Here is a 17958-nt window from a genome sequence, read left to right as displayed (position 1 = left end):
AAATAGCGGAATAAATGGAAAAATTGAACACACAAATTTAGCATGGAAAAACCCCTCCAAAGAGGATAAAAAACCACGGGCAAAGATAATTTTACTATAATGGCAAAATAACAAAGAGTACAAAAGATAGAGATAAAAAACTAAACCCTGAAAAACCCAAATAATAAAAAACCCTAAAAATATAAACACAAAATTCTCTAAATATGTTATAAGTTCTAATATCTAATGGGTGTATTTTCTAAGGTTGTAAAAGAACCTATTATAGGCTAAATTAGTAAGTCAAATAAACTATGCTAATAAATGCTAAATATATTATACTAATAAATACTAAATCATCTAGAAAGAAAATATATTTTGTTTAACATGACTTGCAAACAATCTCTTAGAATTTGGGTTACACAACTCTAACAAAAATCAACACACCAATTTTGCCCAAGAAACTATCCAACCCTTGCTTGATTCAAGCATGATTTCTTGCTTAAGTCAAGCAATCAACATCCACTCTCTTCCACAATATGTGGTCGGCCAAGCAAAGGAGTAAATTGGGGAGTTTTTTACACTATTTTTAGTAAACTCATACACCAACCTCCACTATAAATAGCCACCTTCATTCCCCATTTCAAAGCATCCTTACATCTCTCATTCATCCTTCATCCTTCATCCTTCAATTTTAAAACCCGATTATCGATACCTCTGCTCTAGACCTTAAAAATTCAGCATAAGTAATTAACCCATTCCAATTTGGTTCCTAAACATCATGCATCAATTACCTTGACAAATATCATTCAACGGCCTAATTAACAGGTCAATATCACAAAATCGTGTTCGACCAAGTAACGTCAACCTATCCTCAAGTTCATGAACCCAAGCATAACAATAACATGTAATCCTTATAAATCGAACCAAAACCAAAAAATTTCCTAAAAGTTAACATGGCAATAAATAAATCTACCACATTGCCTTATTCCTCAAAACGTAAATAAATATAGAATAGCTATGAAAATAATGCAAAAGTCTTGGTTGGATCACCTCTCGAAACCACACCGCTCACACCGGCACAAAACTAATCTGCAATGGTTAAAGAAGGGAGTGGGTGAGCTTAACAAGCTCAGTGAATGCCTAGAACAACTATCATGCAAACAATTCTTCAAGCATTAACGAAACAATCGTATAGCAAAACCTTAACAGTTCTAACTTTAGTGTCATAATATACTTACTCGTGCAATATTATTAGTTCTTTTACATGGTAAACATATTCACTTTTAAGCATATATCCTATTACACATATAATCACCTAACATTCAAGCATATATCACAATATTCAAAGCATCTTTTTAGATAAATTGCATAATGGTCACACGTCATATAAACACATATCACAATACACACATATTCATAATTTAAGATAATTTGGCACTTGAGCTTTGAAACATAAAAGTGAGCTCTATCATCACTCATCGGATACACAGATCTCCAACACACCACATAGACTCAAAGAGTCAAACATGTCCCAAAAGTGAAGCATAAAGCTAACACTCTTCTTATTTCCCCTCACATGTCCCGTTGAATAGAGCTTAGCTCCCCACAACCCAACCTTCTTTGACCATTCTTTTAACCCTCCTTAACATATCACACAAGTGATTCCTTAAGTTTGGGTCAATTTGACCATAAAACCTAGTAAATCAAAACACATCACTCTCATCCAATGTAACCAGGGAATCAATATGACAGTTAGAAAAATTTTGCACATCGACCTTCACACCCTCCCTCCACATCAAAGCAAGACCACCACTCTTACCCTCCGAATTAACCGCCATGCATCCTTCCATCCTGTAAATTGATCGAATACGAGAGAAGCTATTAGAGTGAATTTTGGTTTCACACAGAAAAACAGCATCAGGAACATTAGCAACAAGGAGTTGCTTCAACTCACGAACTATCGCAGGGTTTCCAACCCCACGACAATTCCAACAAAGGATCTTCATGGTTCATGGCGGGGTTGATCGCGAACCACTGCCTTAAATGGTGAAACACTCTCCATTAATCTTATCCTAACAATTTTTTATGGGTTTTCTTCAAGGTTTTCTCCATTCCACCCCCTCATTCTCTTTCTCTTATGCTTAAGCCGTCCCATGTGAAAATAGAAAACAGGACTAAGATTGTCAACAACAGGATAGATTAATGACTCCGGTTCCTATCCAGCAGCAAGAAACCCTACGAAAATAAGGGAGAAGACGAGAGACCAACCAAACAGACAACAAAAATGAGAAAGATAAAGAAAAACAGATAACTCAACGATAAGAGCACCAAACTAAAGAAAAGAAAAGAAAAAACACAAGAAAACCAAAAGCAAAATTTCAATAAAAAATACAAGAAATCGCACAACAAAATGGCCCATATAGGTGAGTACTCACAATCCTATGGCATGTCAACTATATCCAACAGTTTCAACATCACAAGGCCAAAATATCTGAAATCAAACACATATCACTTACCGATTATCTGTGCACTATCACTACATATTTGCATCTTTAGCAAAAACACTGTCACTAACATTTAACATATACATAACATGTACACATTTGCACTTTCACAACAGTTATCATAACCACATATCACATGTTATAGCATCTCATCTCAATTCAAATATTCATAAACACATAACCACATAGTTCACAAGATAACATAGGTATGAGAACACTTACATACGAAATTTAGAGTAGGGATTTAGGCTTCTACTAAATTCCCAAGTAACGCATTGAATCATATCCATAAGCAATTATTCCAAACACTCACCAATTACACTTTCACCGAAAAGCCGAAAGCTCAAACTAGCTTTTCCTTGCCTTTATCTCTACTAGTAGAAGGTTCTATCGAATCTAAAACTTGAACACAACAAATTCACACAACAATACATCCAAAAATTAGTCAAGGACTTATTACAAGCATACAAAATATAAGTCTAAACAAAGTTCTCATGTAACTGAAACCTTTAACGTAGCCAACTTAAAACTCAAATATCTCGATCTATACTCAATCTTTTTGCCTAAAACCAATTCCGTTCATCTTATAATTCACTTACGACTAATTCTCAACCTTTAAAATACAATAAAATACTAAATTCATAGCATCAACTTTTTTGACAAGGTTTATGACTATTTTCCTAAAACTCATTAAATCTCAAAAATTCTTTAACAAAACATCAAAGTAAGCTTAAAAACTTTCTCATCACGTTAAAACAAGTTGAAAAACACTTTTAAATCACATTTCTACGTAAAATCTCAAAATCCACCATTAACGACCTGATTTTCGGCTTTTATTTAAAACATGTGTATCATTTAAAGCTCATAGAAAGTCGAACAATTACCTTCGATGGAAGAAAAATGAGCTTTCATACAAATCCTGAAAAACCCACGTTTGGAGAAGATGATATAGATGATGAAGTTTTTTGGGTGATTTTGACATGAACTTGTATTCATTGTCAAAATCGAGTAGTTTGTTGTCGGATCATAAAATTAAGTTTCAAAACGTTTTCGTTTGACAAAAACTATTTCCAAAGGCTGATAGTTTAAAACAAAGAAATAATTGAAAACTAATTTGTTGGAAAGATGGAATTCAATCTTAATAGCGAAAGAAAGAACCTCTATTAAGGAATAGAGACCCGAATCTTATAAGCTATCAAGGGGAAAGATGGTTAAAGTTAATAGGACCATGACCCTCTATCTAGGAAGATAGGAACCAATCGGTATCAAGGGGTGAACGCCACACTCAAAGAGTGATAAGTTCAAAACAATTAGATTGACACCACTAGCAAGCTAAATAAGTCAATTTGAATCACTAAGAACAACGAGAGTTGAACAACTCACAAATAAGCTATAATTCATTCAAAGTTCAAAAGTTTTTTAAAACAAGTTACAAACAAGCTATTTATAGGCTGCATGATTTCCAGCCGAATAGACACCAAAATAATTACAACTTAAATAAATCTGGAGTTGACTTAATTCAGCTAAATAATACTTCGAATGGCTTAAATGATCAGCTTGTCCATTGGAGTTCCCAAACTGACTTGAAGCTTGACACTTGAAGTTCTCGATCATCCATTGTAGTAGACTTAATGATTGAGCTGAAGGAAGCATTAACTTGATCGATTAACATTGTTATGAGCTAGAGTTAATGTTTCATGGTTTACCGAATGGACAATCAACTGATGAATGTATCTGGTGGCAACCGAATGGCCCTTGGGTGTGGACACTCAGATTTGGAGGGTTCTTTGGTGTGAACACCAAGTACCGAATGGTCTATTGATATTCTGGCTAATTAGCTTACACAAAGTTTAATGCTTGTCTCATCGTTTCACGAATGGTCACCTGAATGAGTACACCAAGCAGCCCCAAAGTTCATGAATAACCGGGTGCATGATCCTCCTTAAATAAGCTTCAATGAATCTGGAATAGCGCATGAATGTCTAGTCGCCCAATTGAATGACCTGTAAAATAAATTAAAGAGTCGATTAAGACAAACTAAAAAAACACAAATTAAATGTGTAATAAGCTAAGACACAATTAAGATGTCTAACTAAAACATGCATTAATGTTGTCTGAATTAGAGCATACTTAATAGACATAAATCAAAGTAAGATACTAGGACAAATATTAATAGTCTTAAACAACAAAAACAATCGGACATGTAATAATTCTGTAGGCAATTAAAATATAGTTAATATGACGAAAATAACTAAGAATGTTTAAGTGTTATTCAGCAGCTAAACTAGCTAGCAAAATTTAAATTCGGTTTCAAGTAGATTGCACGGGGAATTTGATGAGCACTCCTAAACTCGATCAGTTAGACCCAGCTGAAGTTTCCTCCCAAGCTTGTTTAACTAAATTCGAAATTGCTTCTTTGAATTGCTTGGATCGAGCTCGATTAATTGGACCATTTGGTAGCTCCATTGGATCACGAACGGATTCAGTTGAGCCCTTAGACGAGCTTGTATCATCCCCCCTCTTTAAGGCGATTTGCCCTCAAATCGTCGCCTACATCAAAACGAGACAAGCCAGACACGTCGAAACTCGTACTTACGTTATACTCACCCGGTAGGTCCAATTTATAAGAGTTATCGTTGATTCGTTCCAATACTTGGAACGGGCCGTCTCCTCTAAGAAGTAACTTGGATCTTCCTTGCGCTGGGAACCTCTCCTTTCGGATGTAAATCCAGACCCAATTTCCCTCTTCAAAACGATTTATCCTCAAATCATGCCATTTGCTTGAAAACAATCTTTGTTGATCACAATACCTTAAGTTATATCTTTCTTCCATTGATTTGAACATAAATCTTTCCGGAACCTGAAAGTCAAAAACATTTTTAGAAACAAAATTAGAATAAAGGATTCCTTTCAATCCATCACTTACACGATCTTGGAACAATTCAAAGATGTTTCAATTCGTATAAACATAATGAATATCAAGCGTTCCTTTCAAATGATGTAAATTCAAGTTAACTCCGGGATCAAAAACAAAGTTTTGTCTTACCATTTCAATCCGACCCCAAAGTTTCATGGCTAGCAACATAGAAGAAGCATTAAGCAATTGAAAGTTATAATCATGCCAAACATGCTCAAATCCTTTCAACCATAATATAGAACAATAATCTCCGGGGTCAAAGATTTGATGTTGACTTTGTAAGCCATCAGAATTCACATATTTCGTTTTCAAAAATAGTGATAAAACATGGAGCAAATGGAAGTGGCCAACAGATTTATACAAAATAGAATTATAATGTTCACCTTCTCTCAACAATAACTTAGGAAAATATGCTCCAGGTTTAAACACAGTTGATCACTTATTTTTTAATACAATAGAAACCTTTCTTTCAGCAACAATTCACACATGTTAAACAAAAAAAATTTAGACATACCCACGTTCAAACAATCAAAACTCTTAAAATTCCTTCGAACAGGCAGAGATATCCACAAAATTATCTCACATGGATTTAGAAAATTCACATAGCAGTCTAAATCAAGCAGATTAAGCTTTTTACATGAAAACTCTTTATCACATATGAAAATCAAATTTTGTTGACATATCGTTGGAACAAAGACTTCAATGTCCAAATAATCTTACAGTTTGATGTTATTCGAATCAACACAAAACAAATAATGAAAGAAACACCTTAAGACACTATTCGGAACAGAATCAGCAACTCGATTCAACGAACAAAACAGGTTGTCATGAAGAATTTTTTTAAGATTAAAGACATTGGCACACTTGTCAACAAAATTCAAAGAATACCAACTTGTTTGGATGTCAAGAGGTTCCTTACCTTGCTTACCTTGAAAGATTTGAAGAATATTTTCACTCTCCAACTTACCTTTTTCGATCAATTGGAATCGTCTTTCGTCGGTAAGGTATTAAAGTTGGAACTCGTCCTTGGGTGGAATCTTATAAACGTCAAATGGAGAAAAATCAAAAGGCAAACTTGAATGTCGGTTAGCAAAAATAGTTCTCACCTTTTTTTATTACTCTCTTCTTTTTCACTCATTTCTTTTTCAATCTCTCTTTCTTTTTCAATAACAACACTCGTTTCATTCACACTTTCTTTTATTTCTTCGATCTCAATGAAACATTCATCTTTCACTTCGTCTTTTCTTTCGCTCTCATTTTCCTCTTTTTAATTTTCAAATTCTTTTTCAAAGTTATTTTCTTGATCACTCACTCTCACAATTTCAACAAAAACTTTCAACTTAATTTGATCCTCATACACTTGTTTGGAGTAAGAGGGGCTAAAGTTACAGTTTTTCCCAAATGTTTAAACGTGTAACGGTTGGTGTATCCGTCGTGAATAACCCTCCGGTTAAATTTCCATGGTCTTCCTAGAAGAAGATGTCCGGCGTGCATAGGTACCACGTCGCACACAACCTCGTCTTGGTATTTTCCAATAGAAAAGGCAACGAGCACTTGTTTAGTCACCTTTAGTTCGCCTCCGTCATTGAGACATTGCAACTTGTAGGGGTGCGGATGCTTGGTAGTGGTTAAACTAAGCTTTTCCACCATCATAGTGATGGCCACATTTGTGCAACTTCCACCATCAATTATAACACTACATACTTTGCCTTGCAGATGGCAGTGAGTATGAAAGGTATTCTCTCGTTGCTGCTTGTTCTCCACGCTTTAGAGGTTAAAACTTCACTTGATGACTAAGACTTCGCCATCAATAGCATATTCTAAATCCTCCTCTTCATCGGATGGTTCATTGGGCTCTTCCTCTTGTTTACCCTCGGATTTAATTTCTCCATATTCCCAAATGAACATGGCATTTCGGTTGAGGCATTGGCTTGCTATGTGACCCCTTCCAAGACATCTAAAACACTTGACGTCTCGGGATCGAATAGGTGTAGCCTCTATCTTCCCTTTGCTCGTTTCACCACTTGGATTATTAAGCTTTGTGGCTCCACTAGCCTCCTTGGCTCGGCTTGAGCCTTCGATTTTACTAACACCTTGTCCCCACTTAGATGTAGAAGTGGTGTTGGGTAAGGCTCGGGAAACACCTTTTCTTTTCAATTGTTTATCCACATTGATTGCCATATGGACCATGTCAATGACTTCAACATAGTGTTGTAACTCTACGATGTTGGCAATGTCTCGGTTGAGATCAGCAAGAAATCACGCCATGGTAGCCTCGCGATCTTCCTCCACATCGGCACGAATCATGGCTACCTCCATCTCCTTTTAGTAGTCTTCTACACTCTGGTTACCTTGAGTAAGGCTTTGCAACTTTTAATACAGCTCTCGGTGATAGCTTTTATTTTGCTTGAAATTGCACAAAATCGAAACTCCCTTTGTTGTATTGCTCACTTTTGTATTTGCAACAAATTTTTTTTATATTCAAATCTTTCTTTTATATATATATATTTTCTTCAACCCGGGAGAATAAAAAATGACGATACGTGCTTAATTTTAACTAGCTCTTATACCAAATGATATGAACTCATATTCGTTGTTGAAATCGAGTCGTTTGTTGCCCGATTGTAAATTTAAGTATCAAAAGGTTTTCATTTGGAAAAAATTGTTTCCAAAGGTTGATAATTTAAAAAAAAACAAATAATTAAAAACTAATTTGTTGGAAAGATGGAATTCAATCTTAACAGCGAAAGAAAGAACCTCTATTAAGGAATAGAGACTTGAATCTTATAAGCTATCAAGGGGAAAGATGGTTAAAGTTAATAGGACCGTGACCCTCTATCTAGGAAGATAGGAACCAATCGGTATCAATGGGTGAACGCCACACTCAAAGAGTGATAAGTTCAAAAGAATTAGATTGATGCCACTAGCAAGCTAGATAAGTCTATTTGAATCACTAAGAACAACAAGAGTTGAACAACTCACAAATAAGCTATAATTCATTCAAAGTTCAAAAGTTTTTTAAAAAAAGTTACAAACAAGCTATTTATAGGCTACATGATTTCCAGCCGAATAGACACCAAAATAATTACAACTTAAATAAATCTGGAGTTAACTTAATTCAGCTGAACAATTGTTTGAATGGCTTAAATGATCAGCTTGTCCGTTGGAGTTCTCGAATAGACTTGAAGCTTGACACTTGAAGTTCCTGATCAGCCATTGTAGTAGACTTAATGATTGAGCTAAAGGAAGAATTAACTTGATCGATTAATATTGTTATGAGCTAGAGTTAATGTTTCATGGTTTACCGAGTGGATAACCAGCTGATGAATGTATCTGGTGGCAACCGAATGGCCCTTAGGTGTGAACACTCAGATTTGGCGGGTTCTTTGGTGAGAACACCAAGTACTAAATGGTCAATTGATGTTCTGGCTAATCAGCTCACACAAAGTTTAATGCTTGTCCCATCGTTTCACGAATGGTCACCTGAATGAGTACACCAAGCAGCTCCAAAGTTCATGAATAATCTGGTGCATGATCCTCCTTAAATAAGCTTCAATGAATCCGGAATAGTGCATGAATGTCCAGCCGCCCAATTGAATGACCTGTAAAACAAATTAAAGATTCGATTAAGACAAACTAAAAAAAACACAAATTAAATGTGTAATAAGCTAAGACACAATTAAGATGTCTAACTAAAACATGCATTGATGCTATTCGAATTAAAGCATACTTAATAGACATAAATCAAAGTAAGATACTAGGACAAATATTAATAGACCTAAACAACAAAAACAATCAGACATGTAATAATGTTATAGGGAATTAAAACATAGTTAATATGACGGAAATAACTAAGAATGTTTAAGTCTTATTCAGCAGCTAAATTAGCTAGCTAAATTTAAATTTGGTTTCAAGTAGATTGCACGGGGCATTTGATGAGCACTCCCAAACTCGATCAGTTATCCCAGCTGAAGTTTCCTCCCAAGATTTTTCAACTAAGGTCGAAATTGCTTCTTTGAATTGCTTGGATCGAGCTCGAGTAATTGGACCAATTGGTAGCTCAATTAGATCACGCGTACTAACCCTATCGGCATGCCAATCATATCCTAATCGTTTATTATGTCTAAACGGGCAATTTAACAAAATTCGTAACTTTCATAAATCAGGGGCACTTTCATGTTTCTCAATACACATGTTGTAAACAAACTGTAATAATTCCAAAATCAAATATATCATATTTCACAAATATTCAACAGTTTTCAAATAAGTCATTTCTCACCTTATATTCTATTATCATATTTTGGTTCCCAACTCACAAATTAAACATCATATATATACATTCACAAATCAGCAGTAAACATTATATATATAAATATGTACATTTCTATACCTATGAACTTAACTAAATTGATTTTGCAGCAAATACGACTCCAAGGACTAATCAGCAATTTTTTCTTTTTCGCATTTGTCCATCGATTGATTCGTTTCTTGATCTATATATATTAATTTAATTTAATTATCAAATTAAAATACTTAATTTCATGTAATTTACCCTTTATCAAAATTTTATTCTTTTACCTTAAACTTTCACATTTTATTCAATTTAGTCCCTAAAACCTAAACTTCAAATTTAACATAATTAAACTGAAATCATGCTAAATGAATTTTCCATAGTCCCTATACAACCCATATTTATTACATTTTTCACAAGAATTTCATGTAATTTTAATATTTTAACAACTTAGTCCCTAAATACAAAATTTACTTTACAAAATTATCCTATTTAACTATCAAACTCAAAATCTATCATAAAACTTCAAAAACATCACCAATTCATGAATGGAAACTTCTACAAACTTTACAGTTTCACAAAATAGTACCTGGGCTAACTAACTCCAGCTCTCGAGATTCTAAAAACATAAAAATTACAAGAAACGAGCTAAAAAAAACTCACCAATTTGAACCACAAAGGATTGACCGAAAGCTTTAAAACCAACCTTAGTTTTCTTTTCTTTTCTTTTAATAGGAAGAAATGATAAACAAAAGGAATGAAATGTTTTCCTTTTTGTTTATTTCTCTTTAACTATTATTCAGTATAATATAATTATAATTATAATATAATACATTTTAGTTAAAGAATTCATTCCACTACCGTCCATTCACTATTGAAAATGGTATAATTATCATTTAAATCCTTAAACCAATTTGAATCATGCATTTTACTTAATAAAATCAATAGAGATTAACTTTTACATCTTTTACAATTTAGTCCTTTTTCTTTAATTAACTAACAAATCACTAAATTTTTTGAACCGAACTTCAATACACCCATATACTAACTCCATAAATATTTAATAATAATATTTATGGCTCGATTTATAGAAACAAGGTCCCAAAACCTTATTTTTCAAAACCACTTGACATTAAGGACAAACCACTTGAACTTAACTATTCATTCAAATAACAAAAATTATCAAAACACAATTTATTATAATATTATATTTTACTCGTAAATATTAAATAATTAAATACAAGCTCGCTTGTCAAAATCGTGATCCTAAAACCACTATTTCTAACATCACTAAAAACGGGCTGTTACATTTGCTCCTTACAGAGCTTCCACAACTATCTCTCCTTTGAAGCAACGAAGAAGATGAAATAAGGGAAGAAAATGAGGCAGAATTGAGACGAATCCTCTTCCAAAAGTCACCTCTCAGCTATTTATAGCCCTTCTTGCACGGTCTCCAACCATGTAAAATCCACCCTTTAAAAATGATTATGTTTCCCACTTACGAGTCAACTAGTTTAAATCCAACCAAACTGGCCTTAGATTTCAACCAAATACTAAATTGGTTATTTCCTCCCCTCGATTTTCTAATAGAGATCACCAAATTATGTCTCCTTTCAATTTAATCCATCAATTATTTCTAAATTTCCAGACTTAATGAAAACTCAAAGAAAACTTAATTATAAATATGCATATCAACCTGCTAATTCAAGCATTAAAATCTATTGCATAAAACTGTATGGCTCCAAATTATCAAAATATATCAAACCATCAAAATAAACACCATGTCACAAGACTCAACCTAGGTACATGCCTATAACATTATATACATACAAAAGAACACAAAGTTGATTTGAGCTGAGTTTAGCCACTGACGTTGTATTCTTTTTGACTTTGATCTACTAACAACCTGCTTAAGACCTATGTGCGGAAACAAACATAACGAAACATTAAGTATTGAATACTTGAAAGCAATATATGAATAAATTGAAACTAAATTAAGCAACATAGGTAGAAATCATTGAATCACATATTAACAAGCTTTTGGTTAACCTTTCAATTTATATAATATTCCATGTTATTTGTAACACCCCAGACCCGACACAATTGTCGAATCCAAGATGTAAGATGTTACATTCTTTGCCAAAGCAAATACAATTTCATTTCAATATTCAAAAGACAAATTATGCAAAGAATTGTGTATTAAAACTTCTAAAAACATTAATTATTCAAATCTGGGTTATAAATAGGCTTATGAAAGCTCTTACGAATCTTCAGTAATAAATGAGGGACTAAAATGTAAAATTGACTAATATAGGGGTGTTGCTGCGACATCAAAGGATGAATGTCGCGACACTGAGGGCAGTAGTTTGATGTCGTGACTTCAATAGGGATGAGTCACGAACATGAAGAAAATAACTCGATGTCGCGACTTTAACTAGGGCATGTCGCAACATTAAAAGTGGAGGGCTTAATGTCGCAACTTCGGCTAAGGAATGTCACGACAATAAAGGCAGTTCCCTGAATTTTTGCATCTTTTTCCTCAACCCTACCAAGCATCCATTTCATTTGATCCAAATGGCCTAAAAATTCAACTTATTACTTTGTACGTATTAACACAAATGCAAAATTACCATCCTTGACATATCAAACACCTATCAATACATGATCACAAGTACATAAAAATATTCATTTACTTGGCAAGCAAGAACAACTAAATCACAAGCATAACATGGCCAATTAGGCAAGTAAACCATTAACTTACTAGATGAATACATATACATATCACCAAATGTATATGGTCATGCTCAAAAAGTAAACATTTCCTATCATATGTACCAAAAGGACAATTTGAACCCAAGGACCAACCCAAACATTAGGTACATACCATTTTCTATAAACATAAAAAAAAACTATACAAACTTAGCTGAGTCGAGAGTTGAATTTTGGATGTTGTCATACACCTCGAATTCTCAAGATCTAATGATACCTGTGAACAGAAATAAATAAACCGTACACTGAGCAATAGGCATAGTGATGCTAACATGATTTAAACAATAATCAAGTAGAAGCAATATATCAAATGCAACCAAATTGTGATCCAACTATCAACTAAATCAAGTTTACATCTCTTGTCTCATGTGCATAACCTCATATCATACGTCATTTAACATTGCATACAGGAACATCAATTTCCTATTACCTTTATATCTTAATTACATATATGGCATAGCATATCACAAAATCCATTCCATTTTCTCATTACTATCTCAAATCCACTAATTCATTTTACAACTGAATCGGCCCTCAGGCCTCGTAATAACTAGATCATATGATCTTTCACATGCCATACTTTTAATGTTTAAAAATCTAGATACCATTATACAATTTAATATCCAATATCAATAGACAAAATACATATTTTTATAATCCCTATTAACCGAACATGGACTTAAGATAAATATACGGATAATCTAACCATCACACCATCAAAACTGGCAACCAGTGCCTCATGGGTATAAACCGAAGTATATAAATTTGCCTAGCATATCATCAGTATGTCTGAAGTATAATATGCGCTCTATGCCTCATCAATATAAATTGAAGTAAAATCTCGTACACTAATCCTATGACATGTCAACTATACCCCACTCGATCTGAGACTATTAATAGTGTCACATCCCAAAATTTGGTCTAGTAGATTGGGTTAGTGGACCGGGTAGCCGATTCGAGTCTAGGAATTAAATTCGGGTCTAGGAATTAAATTTGGGAATAATAATAAAATGATAGTGGTCTAAAATTTGGTTAAGGAATTTAGAATTAAGTGGTCGAAAAATGATTACTTTAACATGGTTTTTAAAAATAAAATCAGATTTAAAAAGAATTAAGAAAAAAGTGTTTTAATTAAAAGATGACTAATTTGTAAAAGGCTCAAACTTGAGAGTTACCCAAAAGTAATTAATACAAGTTTTAAAAATCAGTTTTTTGTACGCAACTACAAAACCCAGACACCTTTCTTCCCTCCTTCATTTTTTTCATTTGAATTTTTGCCAAACACCAATGTAAACAATTTTCTCTCCAAATAAATAGATCATTCTGATTTTCTCACCTCCCAAACACTAGATTTTCTCTCAATTTTAAAGAAAACACTCAAATTCTTCTTAATTTCTTCATTATTCTCCAAAGGTTTTTCAAGAAATTAAAGCTTCAACTTATTTTTCTTCTTTAATAAAGGTTATATTCTGATTCTTGATGATATTTTTAAGTATGTTGCTTTTACAAATCAATATTTCATCACTTATAATGAGATTTCTATGGATCTAAAGTTTTAAGTTGAAAATCAACTTGAAAATGGTGAAATTCGGATTTTTAAGTTAAATTATTATTTCTAAATGATTTTTATCTTATTTTAATATGATTAAAAGGTTTTTAAACTCAATTTAACATATTATTAAAAGATTTTAGAGAATTGATTATTTTCCCTCTTGAATGCTCACATGTGATTGTTTTTTCGAAAAATTGAAATCTGAGTTGGTAGGCATTTAAAATGGTTTAGAAATATTTAATATGATATATAAGATATTTAGAATCATGTTTAAGTAATAGAAATAAGAATTGATTAAGGGAATTAATTATTTCAGTAAATCTAGTCAAACTTTCGGTTTAAAAGGGGAGAAGATGTATCTGTGTTTTTGTTGATGTTTAAATGTGATTATGGATGCTAATGATTATTTTACCTTGTGTTTAATTTGTATACGAAGTTTTGGATCCGTCGGATCCCTCTACAAGTAAGGCGAAAGGCAAGGAGATACTCGTTTAAGCTTTCGACAATCGAGCGAAAGCTAAATCAGTGAGTGATCTAAAGTGCTACATGTAAGCATGATTCATAGAGTTAATTGAGAGCTTAGGTTAGCCTAAAGACTTATCCTAAGTTTCGAGTGTAAGCCTTCTTACTCAATCTTGTTTTACCTTGCAAATAATGCTTGTGTGTTGTAAGATGTGATTTATAATGAGCTTATAACAAAATGTGATGTGTTTATATCAGTATATGACTTATGATTTGTTGGTTTTATGCAAACATATGAGATTATAGTGTTTGTGGCTTAAAGAGCATTGTGTTGGCACTTGAAAGTGCAATACATGTGATGTGATAGTGTTGTGAATGTGGACATTTGCATAAAACAATAAATAATTGTGTTTAAATGGATATGTTGGCCTTGTGATCTCTTGATATCATTGGATATAGTTGGCATGTCATAGGATTTGAGTACTCACACGTGTTTTGTATATAGGCATTGAGGCCCCATGATATGTTGGAGAGAAAAGGGAAAGTTGAGCTTTTACTCCATTCAATGGGACATGTTAATATGTTGGAGAGTGATAGCTTATGCTACACTTATATGGGAAATGTTAGACTCTTTGAGTCATTGATGTGTTAAAGATCCGTTTATCCTATGAGATATGTTTGCATATATGTTTTTTGAATCACTAGCAGCCAAAATATCAATTGTGAATTGATTCAATTATGCTTAAAAGTGCAATAATTGATTGCCATAGTATGCTTTCCTTTAACCTCAAATATTGTGTTTTATTGTGGCCTCCTTGAGCACTCACTAAGCTTTGTAAAGCTCACACTCGTGTTTAAATATTTTGCAGAGAGATAGCTCAATCGAGAAGAAGGAAGTGGCAAGCAAAGTGATCCATTCAAGGCTATTTGGTTGAGTATGTGTTGAGGTTTTTAAACTCCTAAACAAAGGCAATGTAGATAGTTTTTATGGGACTATACTATTTCAATGTTGGTACTATAAAATGGGCTTTAAGGAATGTTGTGAAGAACTTTAAACTTGGGTTGTGATCTTTTGATTGCTTGTGAATGATGATTTTGATGATGCATGATTGCTGATTGAAGTTTTGTGTTAAAGGTTTGCATGAATCTTGGACAAATATGTGACAAAAATGGTTTAACAGTATCCTAGAAGTTTTGGTATGTTTTAAATGACCAAATAGGTCTAAAATAAGCATTTAGGATCTTTAGGAAAGCATGAATTGTTGTTATGGTATGTTGTCTGATTGAGTGTGAAGTTAAGGACTTGTATGCTAGCATAACAAATTACTTAGAGTGTCAAATTTTGCTAAGGTGTATTAAAATGTATTAGAGCATGTTTTGAATTATGTATGCTTGCAATATGACATGTTAGAATAGAGAAATAGGCCTAAATGAACGAAATTGTATGTTTGGTAATGAGTCAAAATGATAAATGTAGGTTGCTGGGTTGTTTCTGTAGAAATTGCATATGACGTCGCAACAACATTTGAACGACGTTGCGATGAGGGATGAATATTGCGACACCCAAAGTTGTGTCGTCGTGACAAGGGTCCTTTTCCAAATTACATCGCGACGTGACAATCGTGTCGTCACGACGTGGCACACCGAGTGCATATGCCTTGTTTTGCTTCCTTTGCAATCTAGTCCCAAGTTTTAGGAAATGAAATTGGAGTCCAAAAAGCAATAAAATCCTTTGAAAATTTTCATGAATGAGGTTTTGATGGTTAATTTTGTGGTGCTGCTTACAATTTTGTAAAATGGTTACTTCATACAATTTGTTGTTGTTTTTACGATTTGGTCCTTAAAACCTTTATTTTTTTAAATTAATCGAGGATTACTAATTGGTTTAAATTGATTCTTTGAATATTGTTTTTATCATAACTATAGATTTGAAATTTATTTTTAAAATTGTTATTTATGAGTAATTCGTATGATGAATGCAAAATAATGATTTTGCCCTTGAATGACTTTTGAATAATTTGTTAGATAAGAGTGATTTATAGGATTTGTATGATTATCCTGAACGATTTAATTGCTAATTATGTGTGAAAGTGTTGTGATGTGAATGGGGGTGTATGATGTAGTCACGTAAGTGACTAATGTGACGTTTCGAATTTGGGTCGGACCATCCCCGTTTGAATTTGGGGTGCTACAAATAGAGTAATCAATATTCCAAAACATACATGTTTCACATGTTATGAATCATGACATAGTAAGTTGTAACACCCATTACTCGACTCGATCACCGAGTCCAGGTACCAAGTGTTTCTAAATAATCTGAGTTGCTTAATTAAAAATCTAGCTTATTCTATTCACAACTTAAAGTACACCATGATTAATTCGAATTTACCAATTAAATATGATGTCTTTTATTCACAACAGGTTTCAAAACAGAACTACAATTTAACTTTCTACCAGTTCTACACTTCTTATGTACAATTCTCCTTAGCAAGCATGAATAATTAATTACATGAACTTGAAGCCTAAGACTTCACTACAGCATACTTAAGCAAATCCCCTGAGGTGTAGTCTCTAACGGTGCCCTTTCTATGCATATGTTTATGATTTATGCACTACATAATATATATTATGTTTTTGTTTTTATAATGTATTATATTTTTGTTATATATTATGTTATTTGTGTTTTTTATATGTTTACATTTATTATAATTATGACAAATCTATATTGTTATTTTTGTTGAAAATAATATTTATTATGAATATAAAATAATAGAATATAATTTTTGAAAATTTTAAACATATATGTAAAAATAATTCATCACCATATCAAAATTTCATATTAATATTTTTAATAGCCTTTTTCTATTTTCACTTCACCGCTACAACTACATTTTAATCTAAACAAAATGTTATTTTTAATCTCATTGCTACCATATCCACTCTCATTGCTACCATATTCACTCTCACTGCTACAATAACTAATTTCACCACCACCGTTATTTTTCATCTCGCTGAAGTCAATCTCATACACCACCATCATTTTTAATCTCACTAAAACAAATCTTACTAATCCAAAAAAAAATTAAACCTAAGAGAGGAAAATCTCACTGCCCATCAAAAAAAAAAAAGCCTAAACCGGGAAATGAGGGATTTCAGGAAAAACAAAAATCCTGCAGCCTAAATGTGGGGTTTTGAAAAATTCAAAAGCTGACGTTTATGCATAATTGATTAGTTTAAATCCCAATTTGAAAATTTGATTTTACTTGAAAAGTGGATTGTTTAAAATGCTTATGAATAAAAAAACATGGTTCAGCATGAATTGCTACTTTGAGATGCAATTCTAAACAAACCCTAACCCTGGCAAAAAAAAAAGTGTTGATTCAAGTCAAAAGTTGACGTCTAATATCGCATTCAAACCCCAGACAACTTTTAGCAACTCCAGAATCTCGTCAACCCATGGCAGAGTTTGTTTCTTTTTTTGGCC

This window comes from Gossypium hirsutum, chromosome D04 (assembly GCF_007990345.1).
Source record: "Gossypium hirsutum isolate 1008001.06 chromosome D04, Gossypium_hirsutum_v2.1, whole genome shotgun sequence".
In the NCBI taxonomy this organism is placed as follows: domain Eukaryota; kingdom Viridiplantae; phylum Streptophyta; class Magnoliopsida; order Malvales; family Malvaceae; genus Gossypium; species Gossypium hirsutum.
The sequence above is the reverse complement of the archived record's forward strand: the minus strand, read 5'-3'. Positions refer to the sequence as shown.